Below are 23,408 nucleotides of genomic sequence, written 5' to 3'. Positions count from 1 at the left end.
CCACAACAAGAGTCAGTTCATAGATCTCACCCTGTTGTTTTTAAGTGTCATTGAGTTGGTTCCAACCCATAACAACCCTGTATAAAGTTTCCGAGGAACGGCGGGTATACTTGAACTGCCAACCTTGCAGTTCTAACTGACTTTGCAGTGCAGCGCTTTAACCCACAGCACCACACCAGGACTCCAGACCTTACGCTATGTGTCTTTTAATTTGTCTCCATTTTGCTTGACTGGAGCTATAATCATAAGTATAACACTTACTGTGAGCATTCTGTCATTCTAGAGAGCTCTTGAACCTGAGCGAGTACTGGAAGTCAGCAGCTCAGAAGGGAGTCCTGGACATATGTAAGCTTATAGCTGGTATCCTAAAGGAATAATGAAAAAACCCACATTTTAGCTAACATGCCAGAGTGAGGGTGTTGTGGGGACTCATGCTTGAGGCTGTAATGTCTTGAGTAGACTTGGTTGTCTGAAGGACTGTGCCCTATAATTTGTGAGGTCTGATATGGGTCAGAGGAAGAAAGTGTCAGAACAAAAATATAAGAGAGGAGAAAATTATTTATAATAAATTGATCTGTATTGACCAATACATTTAGAATCTGATAAGAAACAGGATTCGATTTTCCTTATCAATTGAAACAGTGTTCATCACAATGAGTGTTGTTCAGTGCTCTTAAGTCAGTTCCTACTCATAAAGACTGTGTATAGGGTTTCTTAGGAGCAGCTGGTGGGTTTGAACTGCCAACCTTTTGGTTCACAGTCCAGTGCTTATGCTAAAGAACCACACCAGGACTCCTAACAATTAATAGAATATGTGAATATGTAGTGCCCACTGTAGTGATTGAGGCAAGCATAGAAAAGACCTTAAAAAATACATTGAGGTATGGTTACTGAATCTTCATGGAAAATGCACACCATTACACAACTTTTATGCCATTGTTTGCTCATTATCAAACACTGTCACATCTTTTAAGGATTATATAGAAGCATATATGAAAAACAAATGGAAAAAACACTTAAACTCTGTATATGATATAGGATTATTGCTGTTTACTTTGGTCCCATAATAGACTTGTACAGTAGTCAAGCTAACATTTATTCCCATTTTATAGATGAAGAAATTGAGGCTTTCAGTAACTTGTCTAAGTTTTTACAGTTGATCAGCAATATATTGATTGATATATTAATATTGGTGAAATTGTTAGGATGATTGTATATATTTGCACACTTTCCTTGCTTTATTTTTTTCCTCTTCCTTTTCCCTCTTCAAACCCTATCCTGGATCAGTATTTTAGAAGGAGAAATGGAGGCAGAGAGAAGAGAGGCAGACACTTTAAAACGGAGAGAAATGATGGTCTTCAGTTTGTTCTTTGAGTAGCAGAGACTCATCCTTACTTCTCTGAGGCATTCTGGGGAAGATTTTAGAGGGAATGACTATGTGGTGCACTTGGAGAGAATTAACATTAGCCTCTGGAGCTTTTAGTCCAGGCAAAGATTTCAGTGCCAAGCTTGGGAGGAATCAGCAGAATGATCTGATTTTAAGGGGTCATGAGAGTTTCAGCAAAGAGCACAGTGTGGTGATGGGGGTGGATTGAAGACAAGAGAGCCCTCTGGCAGTGATATGTTCTGAGTATTGAATACTGAAAGGTTAAGCAAGATGAAGACTCATATTCAAATATATTTGGATTTTGGAGGAAAATGAAGTACTGTGACATTTTTCACAAGTCCTAGTTAGTGGAGTAAAAGTTATACCTCCCACTAGTATATTTGTATTTGGGCACAGAGGGAAAAAGCAGGACAGCATGGGTGGTAGGTGTTTAAAAGCTTGCAAATTAGCTTCATATTAGCAAGGCCTTAAAGGGAAAAGAATGGCCGTATGAGCACTTTAACATGGCTATCAACCCAACATGTTTTCAGGTTATTATTGGTATGTGCCAGTGACTGATTCACTTAGCTGTTTGGAACAGTGCTAATGAGGTCAAGGTCAGGGTTCTTATTTCCATACTGCCAAAAAATACTGCGTGAGAGAAAACTTCAGCTCTAATCAACACAGATCAAATCCTTAAGCCACATCAAGTGCCTTTCAACTATGTGTATTAGGTCATACCAGGCCAGGTGAGGGAGTGTGAATGAGTCAGCACAAATCCCTCACCCCATCCAAGAGCAAACACTCAAAACAGATGTCCTGTTGACATTCCTGTAATCTGTGAGAATGCCATTTCCATATGAACAAACGCACAGAACAAAAATAAACCAAATCCCTCAAATTTCCTAAAGAACTCTGATTTAGTAAAAGACTCTAACATTACTTGGTTTAGTTTCATATCTTATGTACACTAAATATTTTACCTATAAAATATACATCAACCACCACCACTTTTGTTATTAAGTGTTGTTGAGTTGATTCTGACTCACGGCAATCCTGTAGAGGGTTTCTGAGGAAGGGGCTGGTGGGTTTGAACCCCTGACTTTGTGGTTAACTGTCCAGTGCTTATCCTACAGTGCCACCCCAGGACTCCAACACCACCGCTGGTTACCATCAAATTAACTGCATCTCCTGGTGCTCTCATGTGTGAGTACAACTGTGATCTGAGTTGACTTGAACTTCCAACCTTTTAGATAGCAGCTGAGTATGTTAACTGTTAGCACCACCCAGGGATTCAAAAAATACATGCACTGAACTGAAGTAAAATAAATAAATAAATACAGATTTTAAAAAGGTAGTTTTAAATCTGTAAAATGAAGATAAAAATATTCCGATACTTTTAAAATAATTTTCCGGAAAAAGAAAGAAAACATAATGAAAATATATGCAATGCTCCTAAGAACCTTTTGCAGTAAGAACTGAGAAATCCCAACCTGGTTAAGGTGGAAACATGTTAGAGAAGGAAAACTCAACAAATTTTGTACTAAAAAGAGTGCTAGAAAAGTGTCAAAGGCAGGAAACTTGTGATATTTGGAAAAGGAAAATTTCAAAGGGCAGTCGAGAAGACAAAATGTAAGTATTGTAATGAAATGTGCAAAGACCTGAAGTTAGAAGACCAAAAGAAAAGAGCATGTTCAGAATTTCTCATGCTGAAAGAAAAAATCCAAGCATCGACTTGCAATATTGAAGGATTTCATGGATACAATATTGAGTGATGCAGAAAGCTTCAAAAGAAGTTGGAAGGAATATACAAAATCATTGTACCACAAAAAAAATGATCAATGTTCAACCATTTCAAGAGACAGCATATAATCAAGAACCATTGGTATTGAAGGAAGAAGTCCAACCTACACTGAAGGCATTTGCAAAAAACAATACTTCAGGATCTTACAGAATACAAATTGAAATCTTTCAATAAACTGATGTCCATTTCTGGGACTAGAATGCAGAAATCATCAAGCAATATCTCATATAAGTAAAATTCAGAAATGGTTGCAATAGTACATCAACAGAGAACTGCCAGAAATTCAAGCTGGATTCAGAAGATGTAGACCTAGGGATATCATTGTTGACATCAGATGGATTTTGTCTGAAAGCAGAGAATACCAGAAAGATGTTTACCTGTGCTTTATTGAGTATGCAAAGGCTTTCCATTGTGTTGTTGTTGTGTTAAGTCAATTCCGACCCATAGTGACCCTTTATAGGGTTTCTGAGGAGCAGCTGGTGAGCTTGCACTACCGACCCTGCAGTTCAAATGGCATTTCAGTCTGACACATTAACCCACAGCGCCACACCAGGACTCCCTTCCATTGTGTTGTTGTTATTGTTAGGTGCCATTGAGTCGATACCAACTCATAGTGATGTTATGCACAGCAGAAGGAAACACTGCCAACCTCACTACTGTTGCCACGCTTGAGTCCATTGATGCTGCCACTTTGCCAATCCATCTCGTTGGGTGTCTTCCTCTTTTTCTCTGACCCTCCACCTTAGCAAACATGATATCCTTCTCCAGTGACTGGTTCTTCCTGACACTATGTCCAAAGTATGAGAGACGAAGCTTGGCCACCCTGGCCTCCAAAGAGCACTCTGGCTGCATTTCTTCCAAAACAGATCTATTGATTCTTCTGACAGCCCATGGCACTTTCAGTGTTTTCCTCCAACACCATAACTCAAATGCATCAATTCTTCTACGGTCTTCCTTATTTACTGTCCAGCTTTCACATGCATATGAGGTTATTGAAAATACCATGGCTTGGGTCAGACACACCTTAGTCTTCAAGCTGATATCTTTGTTCTTCAGCACTTTAAAAAGGTCTTGTGCAACAGATTTGCCTAATACAATACGTCATTTGATTTCTTGACCGCTGCTTCCATGAATGTTGACAGTTGATCCATTGGATTACATTGCAAAGAATGAATATTCCAGAATTGTTCTCATGAGGAACCTGTACATAGAATAAGAAACAGTCATTCAAACAAAACAAGGGGATATTAAATGGTTTAAAATCAGGAAAGGTGTGCACCAGGGTTGTGTTGTTTCACCATACTAACTCAATCTGCATGCTGAACAAATAGCTTGGTAAACAGGATTATGAAAGTACTATAGACTTTCAGAAGAACAAACAAATCTGTGGTATAAGAAGTATAGTCAGAATGTTAATTAGAAGCAAGAATGAGGAGACTTTAGCTCTCATAGTTCAGACATGTTATCAGGAGGGACTAGTCCCTGGGGAAGGACATCAGTTTGTTGAAAGATTTTCATTTGTATTCCATCAATTCCAGGAGTTGTTCATCCCATTTGGTTTTCTAACTCCAGGTCTTTACACATTTCAAAATACTTGATTTTGTCTTCCCAAGCTGTCCTTTGAGATGTTCTTTTCAGCTCTTTTACTTCCTCATTTCTTCCATTCACTTTATCATCTCTACACTGGAGAGCAAGTTTCAGAGACTTTTCTGATATCCATTTTGGTCTTTTCTTTCTTTTTCCTGTCTTTTTAATGACCTTTTAATTTCTTCCTGTATGATTTTCCTGATATCATCCCACAACTATGGCCATGGTGATAGAAATGATACTGGAGATTCCATGATAGAATTGTGCAAGACCAATGATTTATTCATTGCTTTATAACAACATAAAAGACAACTATACACATAGACCTCACCAGAAGAAATACACAGAAATCAAATTGACTACATCTGTGAAAAGAAATGGTGGGAAAGTTCCATATTATCAGGGGCAGACTGTAGAACAGACCATCAATTGCTCATATGCAAGTTCAGGTTGACACTGAAGAACATTGAAACAAGTCCATGGGAGCCAAAATATGACCTTGAACATATCCCACCTGAATTTAGAGATCTCAAAACAGATTTGATGTGTTAGACACTAATGACTGAAAGCCAGAAGAGTTGTGGGATGACATCAAAACACCATACAGGAAGAAAGCAAAAGGTCAGCAAGAAGACATGACATGCCCCCCCCCCCGAAACAACAACAAACAAACAAAGGTAATGGGAGCAAATACAACACACACAAAAAAACAGAGGGAATGGAAGCAAATAATGTTGAATGATGAGGCATGGAGGGGATTGTAATCATTGCAATGAAATGATGAGTGTAAAACCGATGTTCTCCCATGTAAACTACCACTCAATTCACAATAAAAACTTAAAAAAAAAGAGTAAAAAGGGGAAAAAAGTAAGGAAAGGAGAAAGAAACAAAATAAAGAAAGAAAAGGCACTTAAAGAAAAAAAACAAAAACAAGAAAGAAGGATTTATGATTCATTATGCCCGGAATCATTGCACAGGACACTGCTTGCAAAGGTTCAAAATGGCCGTGATATTTCAGACCAACTAATTCACTCTTCTGTGGGTCCCCTTGTTCGCTGCCTTTCCTAGTCATTATGTCATCAACTTCTCTGAAGCTCGGGCTTGGGGATTATCATCCACATCTGTTTTATTTGGTTTTCCTTTTTTGGTTGTAAAGGGTCAGGGTAGCCTATGTGCCTAGTGTACCATCTTGCTGCTGTTTGTAATCTTGATAGGAGCAGATTGCCTAGTCTTTTTCCCATAGAGCCACTGGGTGAGGTTGAGCTGCAAACTTTCAGTTAGCAATTGAGCACTTAATCATTGTGTCACTAGGGCTCCTTTGTTGTATTGTGTCCGAAGTTTTATTAATTTTAGCATGAAAACACCATACCTTGTTTACTCATCATCTTGCTGGTGAATATTAATGTTGTTTCTTGTTTTTGACTGTCATAACTAAGGCCACTATGAACATTTCCCTAAAATTATTAGAATTCATGTTTAGATTCTAATTTTTCATGGTACAATTCCAAGAGTAGAAAAAAATCTGTACAATAAGTCATGCACACTGTTTTCTGGTTCCTCCACTTCTTGCTTTGATCTTCTTTCATTGTTTTTGAGATTGAGGAATTGAAAAAAGTTAGTTTTTTCTCAAGTAATTGATTAATTATATGTATTTAGTTTTCTGGCATCATTTTCAACTTACTGAGTTACGCACAGTTGAAACTAAACAGGTGTTTTTGTATTTTACTACTCTTGTTTGGAGTGCCTGGTGTAGCACTATAGGATAAGCACTGAACTGCTAACTGCAGGGCTGGCAGTTCAAACTCACCAGCTGCTTCTTGGAAACCCTATACAGGGTTGCTGTGAGTCACAACCAACTTAATGGCACTTAACAACAACAACAACAACAACCAAATCTTATTTACCACTATGAGTTCATTCAATAATTTATTGGAATACTGGTGTGGTGCTACAGTATAATGCACTGGACTACAAGGTCAGTTTGAATTGCAAGGTCTGTGGTTCAAATCCACCAGCTGCTCCTTGGAAACCCTATACAGGGTCACTATGAGTCAGAACCAACTCTACAGCACTTAACAACAGCAACAGTAATTTACTATTCATTAATGAAATAATAAAAATTTGTCAGATTTCTATCGTATGTTGGGTTTTGCATATGTAAGAGTGTTGGGTTATGCTTATATCAGCACCTCACACAATACTTACTCTACCTGCCACAATGCCTAGAACATCTTGGTGTCAGCTGCCTTCACGGTGTCACTGACTCATGGCATGCACAAAGGAGTTAGATGCTGTCTGGTTTTGTGCCATCCCTAAAACTGAATGTGAATCAAACTGTTGTAATCCATGGGAATTTCAATGACTGACTTTCAGCAGTAGATCACCAGACCTTTCTTCTTAGTCCATCTTAATTTGAAAGCTTGCCAAAACCTGTTCAACATCATAACAACAAGCAGCTTCCATTGACAGATGGATGGTAGTTATATATGGGTTACATTGGACAGGAATCAAATCCTGGTCTTCTGCATAGAAAGTGAGAAATCTGTCACTTAACCAACAATAACCCCATCACCTAGAACACAGAGTGTATTTAATGAATTTTTTTAATGAATGGAGTAATTAACAGTTTAGTGCAGAAATGAACCAGAATCCAAATAAATTGGTATGGCAGAAGTATGAAGAGAATACTGTGGAAACATAATTGACTCCAAATATCTAATACCTGTTTTGACCTAAAGCCCACTCAATCCTATTGCTGTAGTGACACTTTCTCTGCTGGACTGTAATGTATCTAATTATAGTTTTCTCTCCTATTTTGGTGTATGTGTGTGCGTGTGTGTGTGTGTGTGTGTGAACAGAGATCGTTTCCCATTAGTCTTTGTATCTCTACACTCATTGCCAGGTACTCAGAAAGGAATGACCTATTCTGCTTGGGTTTTACATAGAAAATTATGTAGGAAAAGTGATGTTTGAGACATTCTGTAAAGAGACTTTCCATGGGGTGGTACATAGGGGTGAGGTGTGGAGGTAGTTTGGGTACTAATTATTGTCTCTGTTTAAAAATGTCATTTGATATTACTGAATCACCATTATGATTTTGAATCCTTTTTAGCAATTTTGTAATGAACGTTTCAAAAATCCTAAGTATAGACAAATCTGCACAGCAAAATGGACCAAAGCCAAGATTTTTTTTTTAAAGATTATGTTCTTGTCATTTCTTTAAAATAATATTCTATGGGGTTTTTTAAACACAAAAGAAGAATGCAAAAAAAAATAAATAAATAAAAGTTGCCTAACATTTCAAAAAGGCTTTTATTCTGAATAGAATGAATAAAGGGAATTGTTATTATTAGGATTTTTAAACACTCCAGGTAGAATTATATATTTTTCAAATGATTTAAAAAATTTAACTGCTTCTCCTTCATAATGATAATCAAACTCAGCCAACTGAATTTATTGTTGGAGATTAAGCATCCTATTGGTTTAAATTGAAGACTAGTAATAAAGAAATTAGAATCTGTTTCACACAGTGAAAACTGTGCGTAAAGATTCAAGAATAAAATATTTCAAGCATTACTTTTTTCCTTTATGCATAGAGGCATTGAGTAAATTGCAAAAGAAGCTTCACTGATTGAATGTTCGAGGTCATCTTTTCGTAAGCGTGGCAAACAATGATTCTAGGCATTATGAATCCTAAAATGTAAATTACAGGGTCTTTGAAGATGGGACTGAATCTGCGAGGCAATGTATTGCACAAAGGAGCAAAGGGGAAATGTCATCATTTATGTTTTATTTTGGAGAAGATCATCTTCTCAATTCTTTCCTTCTCTACTTTTGCTTTAGCAGATTTTGACAAAAAAGAAATCTCATATTCTTTGAACATATAATGTGGAAGTCTGATATTCCTGAACTCATAGTAAAACTTTTTTTTCTATTTTAAATAAGATCTTAAGGCATTTGAAAGCATTAATTAAGTTTTACAAAGCAACTCTGAGATTATATTCGATCAATTCAAATACATAGTGGTAAAGTCTGCACTCAACTTTCAATTATTATACGTCCCAGTGGAGAAAACGCATGGAGAATGCCAACCAGAGATAATGCAGAGATACCATTTCTACTTAATGAACAATGGCTTACATACTTTTAACATTGCAACTAATCCCAAACAATTTATTTTTTGATTTTAGGACCCATTCATTATAGTATATGATTTTTTCATGAAGCCATATGAAGATTTTTTAATTATTATAATTTGTTTTACTTAAACAGAAATTACAATTAATTCACTTTCCTTGTGTATGTACTTAGTGGAAGGGAGAACTAACGGAAAATTATGGACTATGTGTCGAGCAAAGTAGTCCAAAAGATGTATTTTTGTCTATCTACCATCTTCAAAGTGAAATCAGCCTCCATAAAGTTATATTTCACAGAACTTTAGAGCTGGGAAAATTCTCTAAGATAGAGTGTATGAGTCCAGTTCATGTGATGGTGAAAAGACACCAAATATAGTAAGAAGTAATGTGCAAGGCCTGGTTAATAATAGTATTAGATACAATAGAAAAGGGAACAGGAAGAAACCTTCTAAATGTTCAAAAATTGAAGAGTATTTGAGTAAATCAGCTTTATTTACATCATGCAATTATCAAAAAAAAAAAAAAAAAATTAAGTATATGGCAATTACCTCAATGGAGACATCTCCTCTTCCAGACCTTTTTCTAGCTTCTTTAAGTTGAATGCCTTCCTGGATTCTGTCACTGCAATAGGATTTACTCTATTAAAAACAAAAACAAAAAAACCCAACAATAACAACAACAAAAAAATTTTATTGTGAATTGGGTGAATTTGGGTTTATAGAGAAAATCAGTTTTCTATTCAACAATACATACACATTTTGTTTCATCTCATTGATTGCAATCCTTATAATGTGGCATCACTTGTCCCACTTTCCCCCCTGTGTTTCCCATTTCCATTGCTCCTCCGTTCCTAACCTTCTTGCCTTCTGAACTTTGTCCTTGGGCAAATGCTGCCTTTTGATCCCAAAGGGTAGATTATTCTATTGCTGTTGTTCACCTTATAGTGGTTGTTGGTGATTACGTGCCATGGAGTTGATTATGACTCATAGCAATCCTGTACAGGGTTTCCGAGCCTGTAAATCTTTACGGGAGCAGAAAGCCTCACCTTTCTCCTGCGGAACAGCTGGTAGTTTAGAACTGCTGACATTGCAGTTAGCAGCCCGATTCATAACCACTAAGCTATATTGTTGTTGTTGTTGTTAAGTGCTGTAGAGTCGATTCCGACCCATAGCGGCCCTGCATAGGGTTTCCAAGGAGTAGCTGGTGAGCTTGAACCGCCGACCTTGCAGTTCAAATGGCTTTGCAGTCTGGCGCATTAACCCACAGCGCCACACCAGGACTCCTATATAGACCTATCTATTATCTAGCTGCAAAGTGAGTCACAGGAGTGCATTCAATTCTAGACTTGAAAAGTGACTAACGGCCACTGTCTCTGGAGTTCCACTAGTCTCTATCCAACCAGTAAGCCTGGTCGTTTGTCTGTTTCTTTTCTTTTTAATGATCCTGAGTTTTGTTCCACATATTTCTCCCTGTCTATCCAGGACCTTATAGTGTGATCGCTTTCAGAGAAGTCAGTTGTGTTAACCAGGCACCATATAGTTCTGGTGGTCCTGGGGTTGTGGAGACTGAGGATCATGTAGTTCATTAGTCCATTGGGCAAATTGTTTCCATATATCTTCAATTTTCTTCACTGTTCTTTCCTTTGGACTGGGAGAGACCAATGATAGCACCTTAGATGACTACTCACAAGCTTTTAAGAGCCCAGTCACCACTCACCCATGTGATCTATGTGTACACTTATACCAACTGACGTTAGTGTTCCCCAAGACCATGGTCCTGAGTCTTCAGGCCCAGAAACTCATTCCTTAAGGTGTTTTTATATGTCTAAGTTTTCATAACTTTGTCCCCTTTATGTTCTACTATATTCATGGATATATAGTTTACCATATTTTAATTATGTGCTTAATTGTTCTGGGAGATTTTTAAGTTCTTTAAGGCCTGGGGCCAAAGCCATCTTGTTTGTTTTATTCCCAGATCCTAGTCTAGTGCCTGCCACATGATTGTGATTTATTAAATATTAATTTCAATAGGATTGAATGTGAATAACAAAAAAAAGGAAACCAAGGAAAAATATATTCATAGTTACAAATGTAGTCACATGTACTTCATCTTTCTCCCTTTCTACACTCTCCCCCTTCCATATTTAGCCCTTACCTTCTATCCTGTCTTATTTTCCTGTGTGTTGCTTTTAGAACCAGAGTGGATGACTAGAATGGCAAGATATTGGGCTGTCACAGATAATGTACAAAGTGTACATGGCATTTACAAGTAGCAGTTTTGACAGAGAAAGCACATTTCGATACAGCCTAAAAAACAAACATGTTCAGCATTTTAAAAAGAACCAATTAATGGCATCAATGGCACTCTTACCACACAGTTGGATCTCACACCCAAACCTCAGCAAATTATGCTTCCTTAAGGGAGTCCTGGCATGGTGTTGTAAGGTAAGCACTTATGGTCCATTTGAACCTCAAGGTTGGTACTTCAAACTCACCAGCCAGTCCTTGAAAACCCTATACAGGATTGCTATGAGTTGGGACCAACTCAACAATACTTAACAACAACAGTACCATGAGAGACTAATTCAGGCAACCAACTTTTAGCAACCCTATGTGAAACACTGCCTAGTCCTGTACCAATTCCTTGCAATTGTTATTATGTTTGACCCTATTATTGGAGCCATTCATTATATCGGTTTTTCTCATTGATGGGCTTCTTTTTTTGATCCTCTACTTTACTCAACATGATGTCCTTTTCTAGGTTCTGGCTTCCCCTGCTAACATGTCCAAAGTACATGAAATGAAGTCTCGCCATCCTATTTTCTAAGGAGCGTTCTAGCTGTATTTTTTGGACTCAAATCTCCAACCCTTTGGCAATTAACAAGTGCAGTAACCGCTTGCACCCAGGGACTCCTTTCCATGGCAAAACCAAAACCAAACATGCTGTTGTCCAGTTGATTCTGACTCATAGTGACCCCACAACACAGAGTCGAGCTGCCCCAGGAGGTTTCCAAGGCTGTCTACCAACTGCTCTCAGAAACACGGTCCTGAGTTGCAATGGACTTGACCACACAACAATAACAACAACAATCTTTACAGAAGCAGACTTCCACATCTTTCTCCCATGGAGTGGCTGGTTGGTTCAAACCACCAATCTTTCAGTTAGCAGCTAAGAGCTTAACCACTTTACCACCAGCGCTCCTGTTTTGACTGTTGGTAAGTGCCATTGGGTCAGTTCTGACTCATCATGACCCTATATACGGTTTCTGAGCAGTGGCTGATGGGTGTGAACTGCCAGTCTTGGGGTTAGCAGTCCAGTGTCTATCTTATAGCACCATACCAGGACTCCACTGTTGTTGTTTAGTGCCATCAAGTGGGTTCTGATTCTTAGCAAACATGTATAGGGGTTCTAAGGAGTGGTGAATGAGTTTGGATTACCGACCTTGTGGTTCAAACCGATCTTGCAGTCTAATATTGTCCCACAGTGCTACACCATGATGCCACTAGGTCCTCTTAATAAAGTCACTACTGTTTCCACTGTAGGGACTTTATTAAGAGGATACTTACTAGGATTCTTTTGCAACTCCGCCTAGAGAGGGGTGAGTCATACATTTAGTCATGTCAACAATTACATTCAAATGTGGGTATATTTCAGGCTGTACCCTGTACCCCTTACCCTCATGTGGCTTAGCTACACTCTCACCATAATTCATTCACAGGGAAGCCAGTGCTGTCTTCCAATCAAATTCTCTTTCCAATAAACCACACCACTCAGGGCTCACCCTTGTGTGATAAAAATGTGGGAGGGCTAATAATAGAAACCACAAATCCTGCTTGCCAACCCAGCATTCTAACCTCTAATCCACTTGTAGCAAGGACAAATGTTTTCAGGAAAATAAAATTACTCTGCATAGAACATAGTAGAACAACTGCTCCTATTGTCTAATCTTTCACAGACGAAAAATACAGAAATAAGGCAAGGAATGCCACAGTCTGCACCTTGGCCACCATATCTCATTTTGGCTTTGCTCTGATTTCTAATACAACTGAAACTAGAAAAGCCATGGAAACAAGAAGAGAGAGAAGAGAAGATGGGAGGGAGACAGAGACATATCTTTCATCATTGTTACAACTTTCTTAATGATGAAAATCTGTCTTTTGTGTTTCTATTATGCAAAGCACCTAACAGAAGTTCAACTCAATATTTATGGAAAGTTGATGAGGTTGGTGAATTCCTTAACCAAGTGACTGGATTTGAGGACTAGAGGCAGCCTGCTTAGTGGAAAGCAAAACCAGTTTACTGTTGAGTCAATTCTAATGGCAACTCCAAGTGTGCCAGAGTAGAACTGTACACCATAGTGTTTTCAATGAATGGTTTTTCACAAGTAGAGCTCCAGATCTCTGTTCAGAAATGCCTCTAGGTGAACTGGAACCATTAACCTTCAGGTTAACAGTCAAGTACATTAACCATTTGTGCCACCCAGACATTCTGAGTAAAATGTACACTCAGAATTCATAAGTTTGAGCCCCAATCAGCACTCACATCTGTTTTCAAGGGTAAATCGCTTCATCTCCTGGCACCTTAGATTTCTTTTCCATAAAATGGCATGGAAAGTACCACACTATGTGTTGCACAGAGGTGCTTGGAAGCTCAGTGATAGAGGATGTATGGGAAATGCTATGTAAACTGTAAATCTGGAGAATTATTATCATCTGACACAAATGCATTTATTGTTCTTGATTGGCGGCACACATAATTCAAATTCCCTGGAAAATAGCTTAGCTCTTCATTTCCAGCTGTGTGGTATGCAGCTTCTAAACATTTTTCCTGAAACCTTCTCTCTTAACCTTTAGTCTCAGGCATTCAATTAACTGTTACTTCTTCAGACAACTGCAGGGCATGAATTCTTGATTTGACTTGTGTTTTAACCATTTTAGGCCTTCTGCATCTTGCCCACAGGCATACTTTCACAAAGACACAAACCAGAATGGAAGCAAACTTGAACTTTGGAGAGAGAGGAGTTCTGGGAGGAATCTGATTTAATAAGTGAGATATGTAAACAGGTTTCAGGAAGCTGTGGTTACAGACTTCTCATACAAGGTTTTCATTTTTTCAGTTTTGAAATGAGATGTTTGCTTTAGTCTGTGGTGAATGTGAGTTAGCAATGTACACTGAAATTTCTCGGTTGGTAGGGTAGTATGATAAAATTTGAAATATTACCCATATTTGGGGTCATTTGTAATTTTTGTGACACTAATGAAAGGAATGAGAAACAACCCTCTGCTGTTGGATAGGGTGAGTATATTTTCAACCTTAGTTTTTGGGTGGTTCAGTCTTCCCTAATTAAAAGCATGACAACAGATTTATTATGGAAGAAATAAAGAGGTCAGGCAAATCAGCAATTGAAATTAGTGAATGATACGCAGTCATCTACCCTTTTATATCAGGCATCTTAAAATAGACATGTTTTAATATAAAATATGACTGCAAGGAATTGAATATTTTAGGCTAGGTCTTATGCTAATCAGTAACATCTAAATGTGAGGCCTGGTGGTTACAAGGAGTCATTGTTATTGTTAAGTGCTGTCAAGGCCAGTTTTGATACATAGCAACCTTGTACAGGGTTTCCAAGGAGCAACTGGTGGGTTTGAACTGCCAACCTTGTGGTTAGCCATTCAGTGTTTATCTTGCAGCTCCACACCAGGACTCCAAGGAGTCCTTATGTGGCAATAATTGGTGTTGTTGTTGAGTCAGTTCCAATTCCTAGGGACCCTATGCACAACAGAAGGAAACACTGCCTAATCTTGTGCCATCCTCACAATCTTTGATATTCTTGAGCCCATTGCTGCCGCCACCGTGCAGATCCATCTCATGGTGTGCCATCTCTTTTGTGCTGACCCTCCACTTTATCCAGCATGATGTCCTTCTCCAGGGACCGGTCTCTCCTGATAATTTGTCCTAAGTATCAGAGACGAAGTCTCACCATCTGGGTTTCTAAGGAGCATTCTGGTTGTACTTCTTTCAACACAGATTTGTTTGTTCTTTGAGCAGCCCGTGGTACTTTTAATATTCTCCTCCAACACCATCTCTCAAATGCATCCATTCTTCCACAATCTTATTTATTCACTGTCCAACTTTCACATGCATATGAAGCTATTTAAAATATCATGGGTTTGGTCAGGTGCACCTTAGTAATCAAACTGACACCTACAAATGGTGTAGCACTTGCCTATTAGCTGAAAGATTGGTAGTTCAAACCCAACAGAGACACCTTCGAAAACAGGCCTGGAGACTTGCTTCCAAAAGGTCACAGTCCTGAAAACCCTATGGAGTGTGCAATTCTACTCTGCACACATGTGGTGGCTATGTGTTCAAATGGATTCAACGGCAACTAATAACAACAGTCAGGTATAGGTCTTCAGTATTTACTAGTCAGTTTTTCCTTGGTGCCTATAGGCTATCAAATGATACATATCTGCCTTCTTAATCACCTAGTCTACAGGGAGAATAAAATGAGAAGAGAAAGAGGAAGACATGAAGTGGAACATTGTGGTTGGGAAATTCCCAGGCATTTGCCCTCATAAACATACACACACAGATGCACATACACCAAAAATACTCCTGTAATTAAGGCCAAAGAGAATATTAAATGCATGAACCGTTAGACAAAATAGTATGAACATTTATGCATCAAAGTGAATCCTTGGTCTTGGCTGCATCTGTGAAAGTTAAGAGTTGCTGCCTATATCCTTTCTGTCAGTACATTTGTATCTATCTGACTTCTTAATGCTGAAATGCCCAGTTTCTAGGACATTTTGGTTTTGGTCCCAGAATATCTAGAGAAAAAAATTTGCTGAAGAAAAATAAGACTAGCCAGTCGATGAAGAAAAGTAAGCCATCTCTTTTCGAATTCAAGACAAGTCTGAAGTATTTTCTTTTTCCAAGCAGATTTAATTTGGAAGCATGACCCAAGTAAAATTGCAACATCCTTCTCTGGCTAGCTTGACTTGTGTGACCAATGGATGGTGTGGGGGAAGGGAAATTCAGAGCAATTAGGAACTTCTCTCTTAGCTCAGGGTTTCACAATGCATATCGGACACATTTGTAGCTGGCCCTCAGTTAACTTGAAAGATTAGCTAATCCCTTGTTTCACAATACATCTCATTTTCAGTTCAAGCAAAGAATCTGCATTAAAATTACAGTTGAGAGATGGTTTGTATGGCCCATGTTGACTTGGGTAATCAGGAAACTGGAATGGTTCCTGGCCATGTACTGGGTTTATAGCTTCTTGATGCCCTCTCAGTGGGACAAGCCGATTCCCAGGCCTGGCATGCCTTGTGAACTCTGCAACAGTGCTCCTAGGGTAGTATCAGATTCCTGAAGCCAAGAGACGGATTAACTGTTCAGGTGCCCCAGCCAAATTCTTACTTGAAGTAATACATCCTGTCTATACAACCTTTTACCTCTACATAGGGAAACTGTAACCTCTTGTTCATGGAGGAAAGATATGTAGCTTCATTTTACCACAGTAGTTTGGATTGCCTTTGCTACCAGTCTGGTCTACCCATTTGTGAATTGACCTTTAGGGTTCTTTCTTCAGATGGAGTCATTAATCTCTAAATTGCTTGGGGGAATTTATAACTATTTTAATTTTATGAAGAATTCATCACAGATTTATTGTGCTGGCAGAGGCTTTAGAGATTATCTAGTTCAATGCCTTCATTTTACAGATGGAGATGTAAAAGGTCCAGAGAATTTAAGTGCCTTGCTTAAGGTCACACAGCTAGATAACCCAGAAAGATTTGCAATGTGGACACATGGCTAATTCCTAAATTATTCTTACAACTCTCTGTTTTCACAGCTCCTTATGAAGCAAACCCTGAGAGAGATTTTGTCACACATTCTATACCCAGCACTTTTCACTTCTAAGGCATTGTGGATGTACCACCAAAAATACCGTGGTGCTGAAGACAACTTGGAGGGTCACCTGTTTGTAGGATTTCTTACAGTTGAGCATTGAGGTAGGATGACCCCTGAGAAGAATTGATCATGTTTGCTTTTTTGAATAACCTGCATAACTGAGCAGAAATTTAGCACAGATTTCAAATCATGAATATGATCCAATTTGTGTGCTTTGCTAGTTACTAAGTGCTTTAGAGTTGGTTTTGACTCATAGTGTATAGGGTTTCCAAGGAGTGGCTGGTGGGTTTGAGCAGCCAAGATTTCAGTTAGCAGTCCAGTGCTTATCCTACAGCACCACACCAGAACTCCTTTGCATGTTTTACATATTATTATTTATATCCGCCTGTAAAAATGTACAGTCTCAGAAACACTATACAGGGTCGCTATGAGTCAGAACTGACTCCACGACATATAACCACCACCACCACCATTCAATTTATGGAGAATGATGTCAACTCTGCTTCTTACTGTTCTATGGTCTAAGCAAAGTGAGAAAGAGAATCTATTATAATATTCACAATGTTCATGCGATTAAAAATATAATTCAAGAGAAGCAGAGTGTTTGCTCATATTAATACCAAAGAGAAGCTGCTTCTCTTAATAACAGGAAATTATATGGTTAGAAGGATATAACATGGTTATATAATTCAGTACCTATACTAGTAAATTTTATAAAGATATTTCTCATTAAGAAGTCACTGGGTGGTACTAATGGTTAAGCCCTTGACTACCAGCCCATAGGTTGGCAGTTCAGAAGACAGGTTTGGCAATCCGCTTCAGAACCGTCATAGAGATGAAAACCCTATAGAGCACAGCTCTAGTCTGCATACACGAGGCTGCCAGCAATTGGAATTGACAGCAAATAACAACAAGAATAGAGTGCTGTAACTCTGTAGGATAAGCACTGGATGGCTAACTACAAGGTCAGCAGTTTGAGCCCACCCGAAGCCCTGCAGGAGAAAGATGAGACTTTCTTCTCCTGTGATTTTCAGCCTCAGAAACCCTATAAAGTGTCACCGTAAGTCAGAGATGGCACTTAACAACAACACCAATAAAAATTTCTCATTATATTCCATAATGCAAGCTAAAGGCAAAAAAAAAAAAACATACCAGGAAACAAGGTTCCAAGATATTGAGTATGGGAGCAAAACAATGGGTCTAAGTTGGATACAACAATGTTTAGAAATATAGATAGTTCTCCTCCCCTCCCCAAGATCTGTTCTTTAAGTTGAATTTGTAAGTAAGCCAGAACACATGGGTTCAGTTACTAGGTTCCTATTTAGCATTACTAGTGCAAGCAAAGGCTCACCTTTTCAGTGGTTTAAAGACTGCAAGTGCAGCAAGTTAAAGTGATTGTGATGAAGCACATGTTGCCAATAGGTGTTGTTTCAATTGTTTCAAAGTGAGGATAAATTTAAATAACATTGAAGGGCAAGTACAAATCAATATTCAACCATTTCAAAAAGTCCAAGCTACACTGAAGGCATTGGCGAATAACAAGACTCCAGGTATTGACAGAATACAAATTGAAATCTTTCAAGAAACTGATGCAGCAGTGGAGGCACTCAATCATCTATGCCAAGGAATTTGGCCAACTGACTGGAAGAGATCCATATTTGTGCCCATTCCAAAGAGAAGTGAACCAATGGAATGCTGAAATTATCTAACAGTATCATTAATATCACATGCAAGTAAAATTTTGCTGAAGATAATTTTAAAATGACTGCAACAGTACAGTGACAAGGAACTGCCAGAGATGCAAGCTAGATTCAGAAGAGGACATGAAAGGAGGGATATTAGTGCTGACATCAGATGCATCTTGGTTAAAAACAGAGAATACCAGAAAGATGTTTACTTACGCTTTACTGACGATGCAAAGGCTTTTTGTGTAGATAATAGTAAGCTATAGATAACATAGTAAAGAACGGGTATTCCAGAACACTTAATTGTGTTCATTGGAAACCTATACATAGACCAAGAAACAGTCATTCAAACAGAACAAGGGGATACAGAAATGGCTTAAAATCAGGAGGGGTGTGCATCAGGCCTGTATTATTTCACTATACTTATTCAATCTGTATGATGAGCACAAAATCTGAGAAGCTGGGTTATATGAAGAACAACATGGCATCAGGGTTGGAGGAAGACTCATTAACAACCTGAAGTATGCAACTGATGCACCCTTGCTCGCTGAAAGCCAAGAGAACTTAAAATACTTACTGATGAAGATCAAACACCACAGTCTTCAGTATGGATTGTACCTCAATGTAAAGAAAATAAATATCCTCACAGCTGGAGCAATAAATAACATCATGATAAATGGAGAAAAGATTGAAGTTATCAAAGACTTCATTTTGTTTGGATCTACAATCAACATTCATGGAAGTAACAGTCAAGAAATCAAATGACATATTACATTACGCAAATCTGCTGCAAAAGACCTCTAGAAAGTATTCAAGGGCAAAGATATCAGTTTGAGGATTAAGGTTGCCTAAATCCTGTTGTGGCACTGTGGGTTAATGCGTCAGACTGCAAAGTTGTTTGAACTGCAAGGTCAGTGGTTCAAGCTCACCAGATTCTCTTTGGAAACCCTATATAGGGTCGCTATGGGTCGGAATCGACGCGACAGCACTTAACAACAATAAAAACAACCCAAGCTATGGCATTTTTCAATCACCTCATATGCATGTGAAAGTTTGATATTGAATAAGGAAGACCAAAGAAGAATTGATGCATTGGAGGTATGGTGTTGGAGAATATTAAAAGTACCGTAGACTGCAGGAAGAACAAACAAATGTGCTGGAAGAAGTACAGCCAGAAAACTTCTTGGAAACCAAGATTATGAGACTCCTTCTTTTGTAATTTGGACATTGTCGGGAGGGACCAGTCTGTGGAGAAGGACATCATGCTTGACAAAGTGTGAGATAGACAAAGATCGATTGACAGAATGGCAGAACAATGGCCTCCAATGTAACAACAATTTAAGGATGGCATTAGAACCAAGCAATGTTCCAGTCTGTTGTGTATAGATAGGGTCACTAGGAGTCATAGTGGGCTTGATGGCATCTAACAACAACAACACAAATTGTGTTTAAATCCAAGTTTGTAACCTGGGGAGTGAATGCCTGAAAGTAGATTATATGTCCTTCAGGAAATAATAAATACTATTTCTTAAATAGATATATATATAAAATAATTTTTTAGATATGAAAGAGATAAGGAATTGCATGGAGAGTTCAATTAAAATATTGTTTACTGAGATTATATACGCTATGAATGCTCCCCACACCCGTATTCTCTTGTGGTCACAGCGAGATTACATTTCCCAGTCACCTATGCAGTCATGCCTGACCATGGGACTGAAGCTGGGCCATTGGAATATGAACAGGCCTGGCCCATGTAGCCCCCACATCAACTATTTTCTTTTCCCCTCTGCCTCCTGAACTGAGGACCCCAGGAGCTTGAGGAGGGTGGAGTTACAAGATGGAGGGAGCCTGGATCTCTGAATGACTGTGAAGAGCAGAGCCTACCACTGATCTGTGTGACATGAGTAAGAAGTGAACTTTTGTTGTATTCATTGAAATTAGGGAGTTTCTTTGTTTCATCAGGTAAGTATATTAAACAATATAATCTTTCAAACATTTAAGCCACATTGTTTACACAGATGTCCTTAAAGACTACATAATCTAATTTCCCCTTTATACATATAAAAAAACAAAACAAACCCAAATTGTTGCTTTTTAAGGTTCATACATATCTTGTAGCATCCACTAGACTCTAGGACACTGATTAATATGGGAACCAGACTGCCTGAGTTTGAATCTTAACTTTGCCATCTGTGTGCCTTGGGCAAGTTATCTCTCATCTCTAAGCCTCAGATCTTCCCTCTATAAAATGGGGGTAACAATCGGACCTATTAGGTGTTGCTATGACATTCAACAGTTTTCAGCAGAGCGTGCAGACTAAGACAGACGAGAGAAAGAGAGGCTGTCGGAAAATCAGTTAATGATATCCAAGTGGTTAGATTCACAACTCATCATGGGGATGGCATAGGACCTCCCTTGTGCATGAGGTCACCAATGGTTGGGGGGCCAACTTAAAGGCAGTTAAGAACAAATCTTACGGGTGCTTAAAGGAGAAATGGAGTCCATTTAGATGGGGGTTTTGGAGAACAGTAAATCTTTGAAGAAATACAAAATGCCTCTCAGAAGCAAGGATGGTAACACTTTGGCTTGCTTGTTTTGGACATGACATCAGGAAAAACCAATTGCTAGAAAAAGACATCGTGTTGGTAAAGTAGATGGTCAGCAAAAATGAAAGAGACCCTCAATGAGATGGATGGACACAATAGCCCCAACAATTAACTTGAATATATCCAAGATCACGAAGATGATGTGGGACTAGTCAACATTTCCTCTTGTTACACACAAAATCTCCATACTTCAGAGCTGACTCTAGGGTAAAAAACAACAAAAACATAAAGTACTCAGTATAGGAGTTGGTATGAGGAAAGCACAAGATAACTGTTAATACAGTAGAGTCCTGGTATGGTGCTGTAGGATAAATACTAGACTGCCAACCACAAGGTTGAACTGACTGATGACATGTGACAACAACACCAATAGCAATGTTGCTGTTCTTTACATCTGTACCCTATTCTTTGGGGGCTTGCCATATCGGATGGCCAAGGCAGCACAAACTGAAACTCTAAAAATCTGGCTGAGTTTCTAGCAGTAGAGCAGTTCAGTGTTAACTTGACTCTCCTCTTTTCCACTCTTCTCATTTCCCTTCTTTGTTTATCCAGATCATTCAACCCTCAGACTTTGAACCATGCTACAGCAATCTGAGACTTGCTCACAGCTCCTGAACTATTTGAAGAACTTCTATATGATTCTTTTGGGAAAAAAAAAAGGACGTGATAACAATACTACTTCCTGATAAAAGTACAGCGCTTTCCAGTTTATGAAGTGTTTAAAAAGCTTGTGATGATTCTACCAGAGCTTTTTTCTTTTTTTTTCTCTGTTGGAAAATCTTACAGCATTCCCTGATAAGGCATTTTTCTGGAAAGACTCTTTCACAAAAATAGCCATTTTTGTACTGAAACAGGAAATGAAATAACTCAATTTCTGAGTGAAAGACTAGGCAAATCTTTCTTGAAGAATTTAGTGTCTTTTTCCTTGCACCTGACTGGAGATATAAACATAGCTAGAGTCTTGGCTAATAATAACATCACAATGTGTACAGACCTGGTATTCCTCAACAGCTTGCCGAGTTATTTGTGTCAGAAAGGATTTAATCATAAGTACATTTCTTCTTTTGGTATCACATGATGAACTATTGAATTTCCTATCATATAAAATTTTTAATTTCATTTACAGTCACAGAGGTTGAAAATAGATAATTCATCAGCATTTAAGTATTTTACAACCTGTAAAGTATAAAACAGATATGGTGAGGCTGGAAGCAGTGTGGAACATTGCAGGGACTCTGGCCTGGGGGAGCCCACTTCTAGTCAGTCCTTAATGAATTCAGTGACCTCCCAGAAGTCCCTTGATATCTCTGTGACTCATTTACCACATGTGCAAATAGATCATACAGTCAAATGAACATTACGACTGTATTTCTGCCTAATTTACAACAGTATCCTCACTCATGATGCAAGACAAGGGCCACATATAGGACTGTTGTTGTTGTTATAGGGCTTCCAAAGAGCAAGCAGCTGGTGCGTTTCAACCACCAACATTGTGTTTCAAACCAACTTTGCAGTCTAGTGCTTTATCCCACAGTGCCACACCAGGACTCCACATATATAGGATAGCTGTGTTTTTTTCTGAATCTAAGAAGTCTGCAATGGGCAACCTGCCTTCTTGGTTGATGTGTGCTGTTGAGTTGATTTCCATCTTCTGCTGACTCCATGTGACAGTACCCCATAGTGTTTCCTAGGATGCAATCTTTACTGGAACCCATCACTTGGCCTTTTCTCCCTCAGAACAGCCAGTTTATTCCAACTGCTCACTTTTTGGTTAACCACTGAGTATTTATACATTGGACCACCAGCACTCCTTTTCCTTGGCTTTCTCTCTCTTGAATTCTATCAGATTCTTGCAGGAGAATGAAACTATGAACACCGAACTGAGTTGTTTTCCTCTCATTTCTTTTTGTAAAAACATTTTTACATTTAAATCCCATAGGACTAAAGGAAACTTCTCACCTGGGAATTCCTATGAAGCAATTAGCAAACTGCTCAAGTGACTAAATCTGACTTCAAGGCCTGACTTACTGGGATCCTCACCAACTCCTAAATCTATTTAGAATTCAGCTATTTGGTTCATCTGACAGATTGACGATTGATTCAGAAATTACCCTCTGTCACAGGATTCCCTTTCAATGATCATGCATTCTCTGAGAGTGACCAGTAGAAAAAAAAAAAAAAAAATGAAAAGGTTTAGGGAACTATGTTGTTACCGTTGTGTACTTTCCCGTGGATTTCACTCATAAAGACCCCTGTATGTACATTCTGGTAGCGTAGTGGTTACGAATCGGGCTGCGAACC

This window comes from Chrysochloris asiatica, unplaced genomic scaffold (genome assembly GCF_000296735.1).
Source record: "Chrysochloris asiatica unplaced genomic scaffold, ChrAsi1.0 scaffold00108, whole genome shotgun sequence".
Lineage (NCBI taxonomy): Eukaryota > Metazoa > Chordata > Mammalia > Afrosoricida > Chrysochloridae > Chrysochloris > Chrysochloris asiatica.
The sequence above is the reverse complement of the archived record's forward strand: the minus strand, read 5'-3'. Positions refer to the sequence as shown.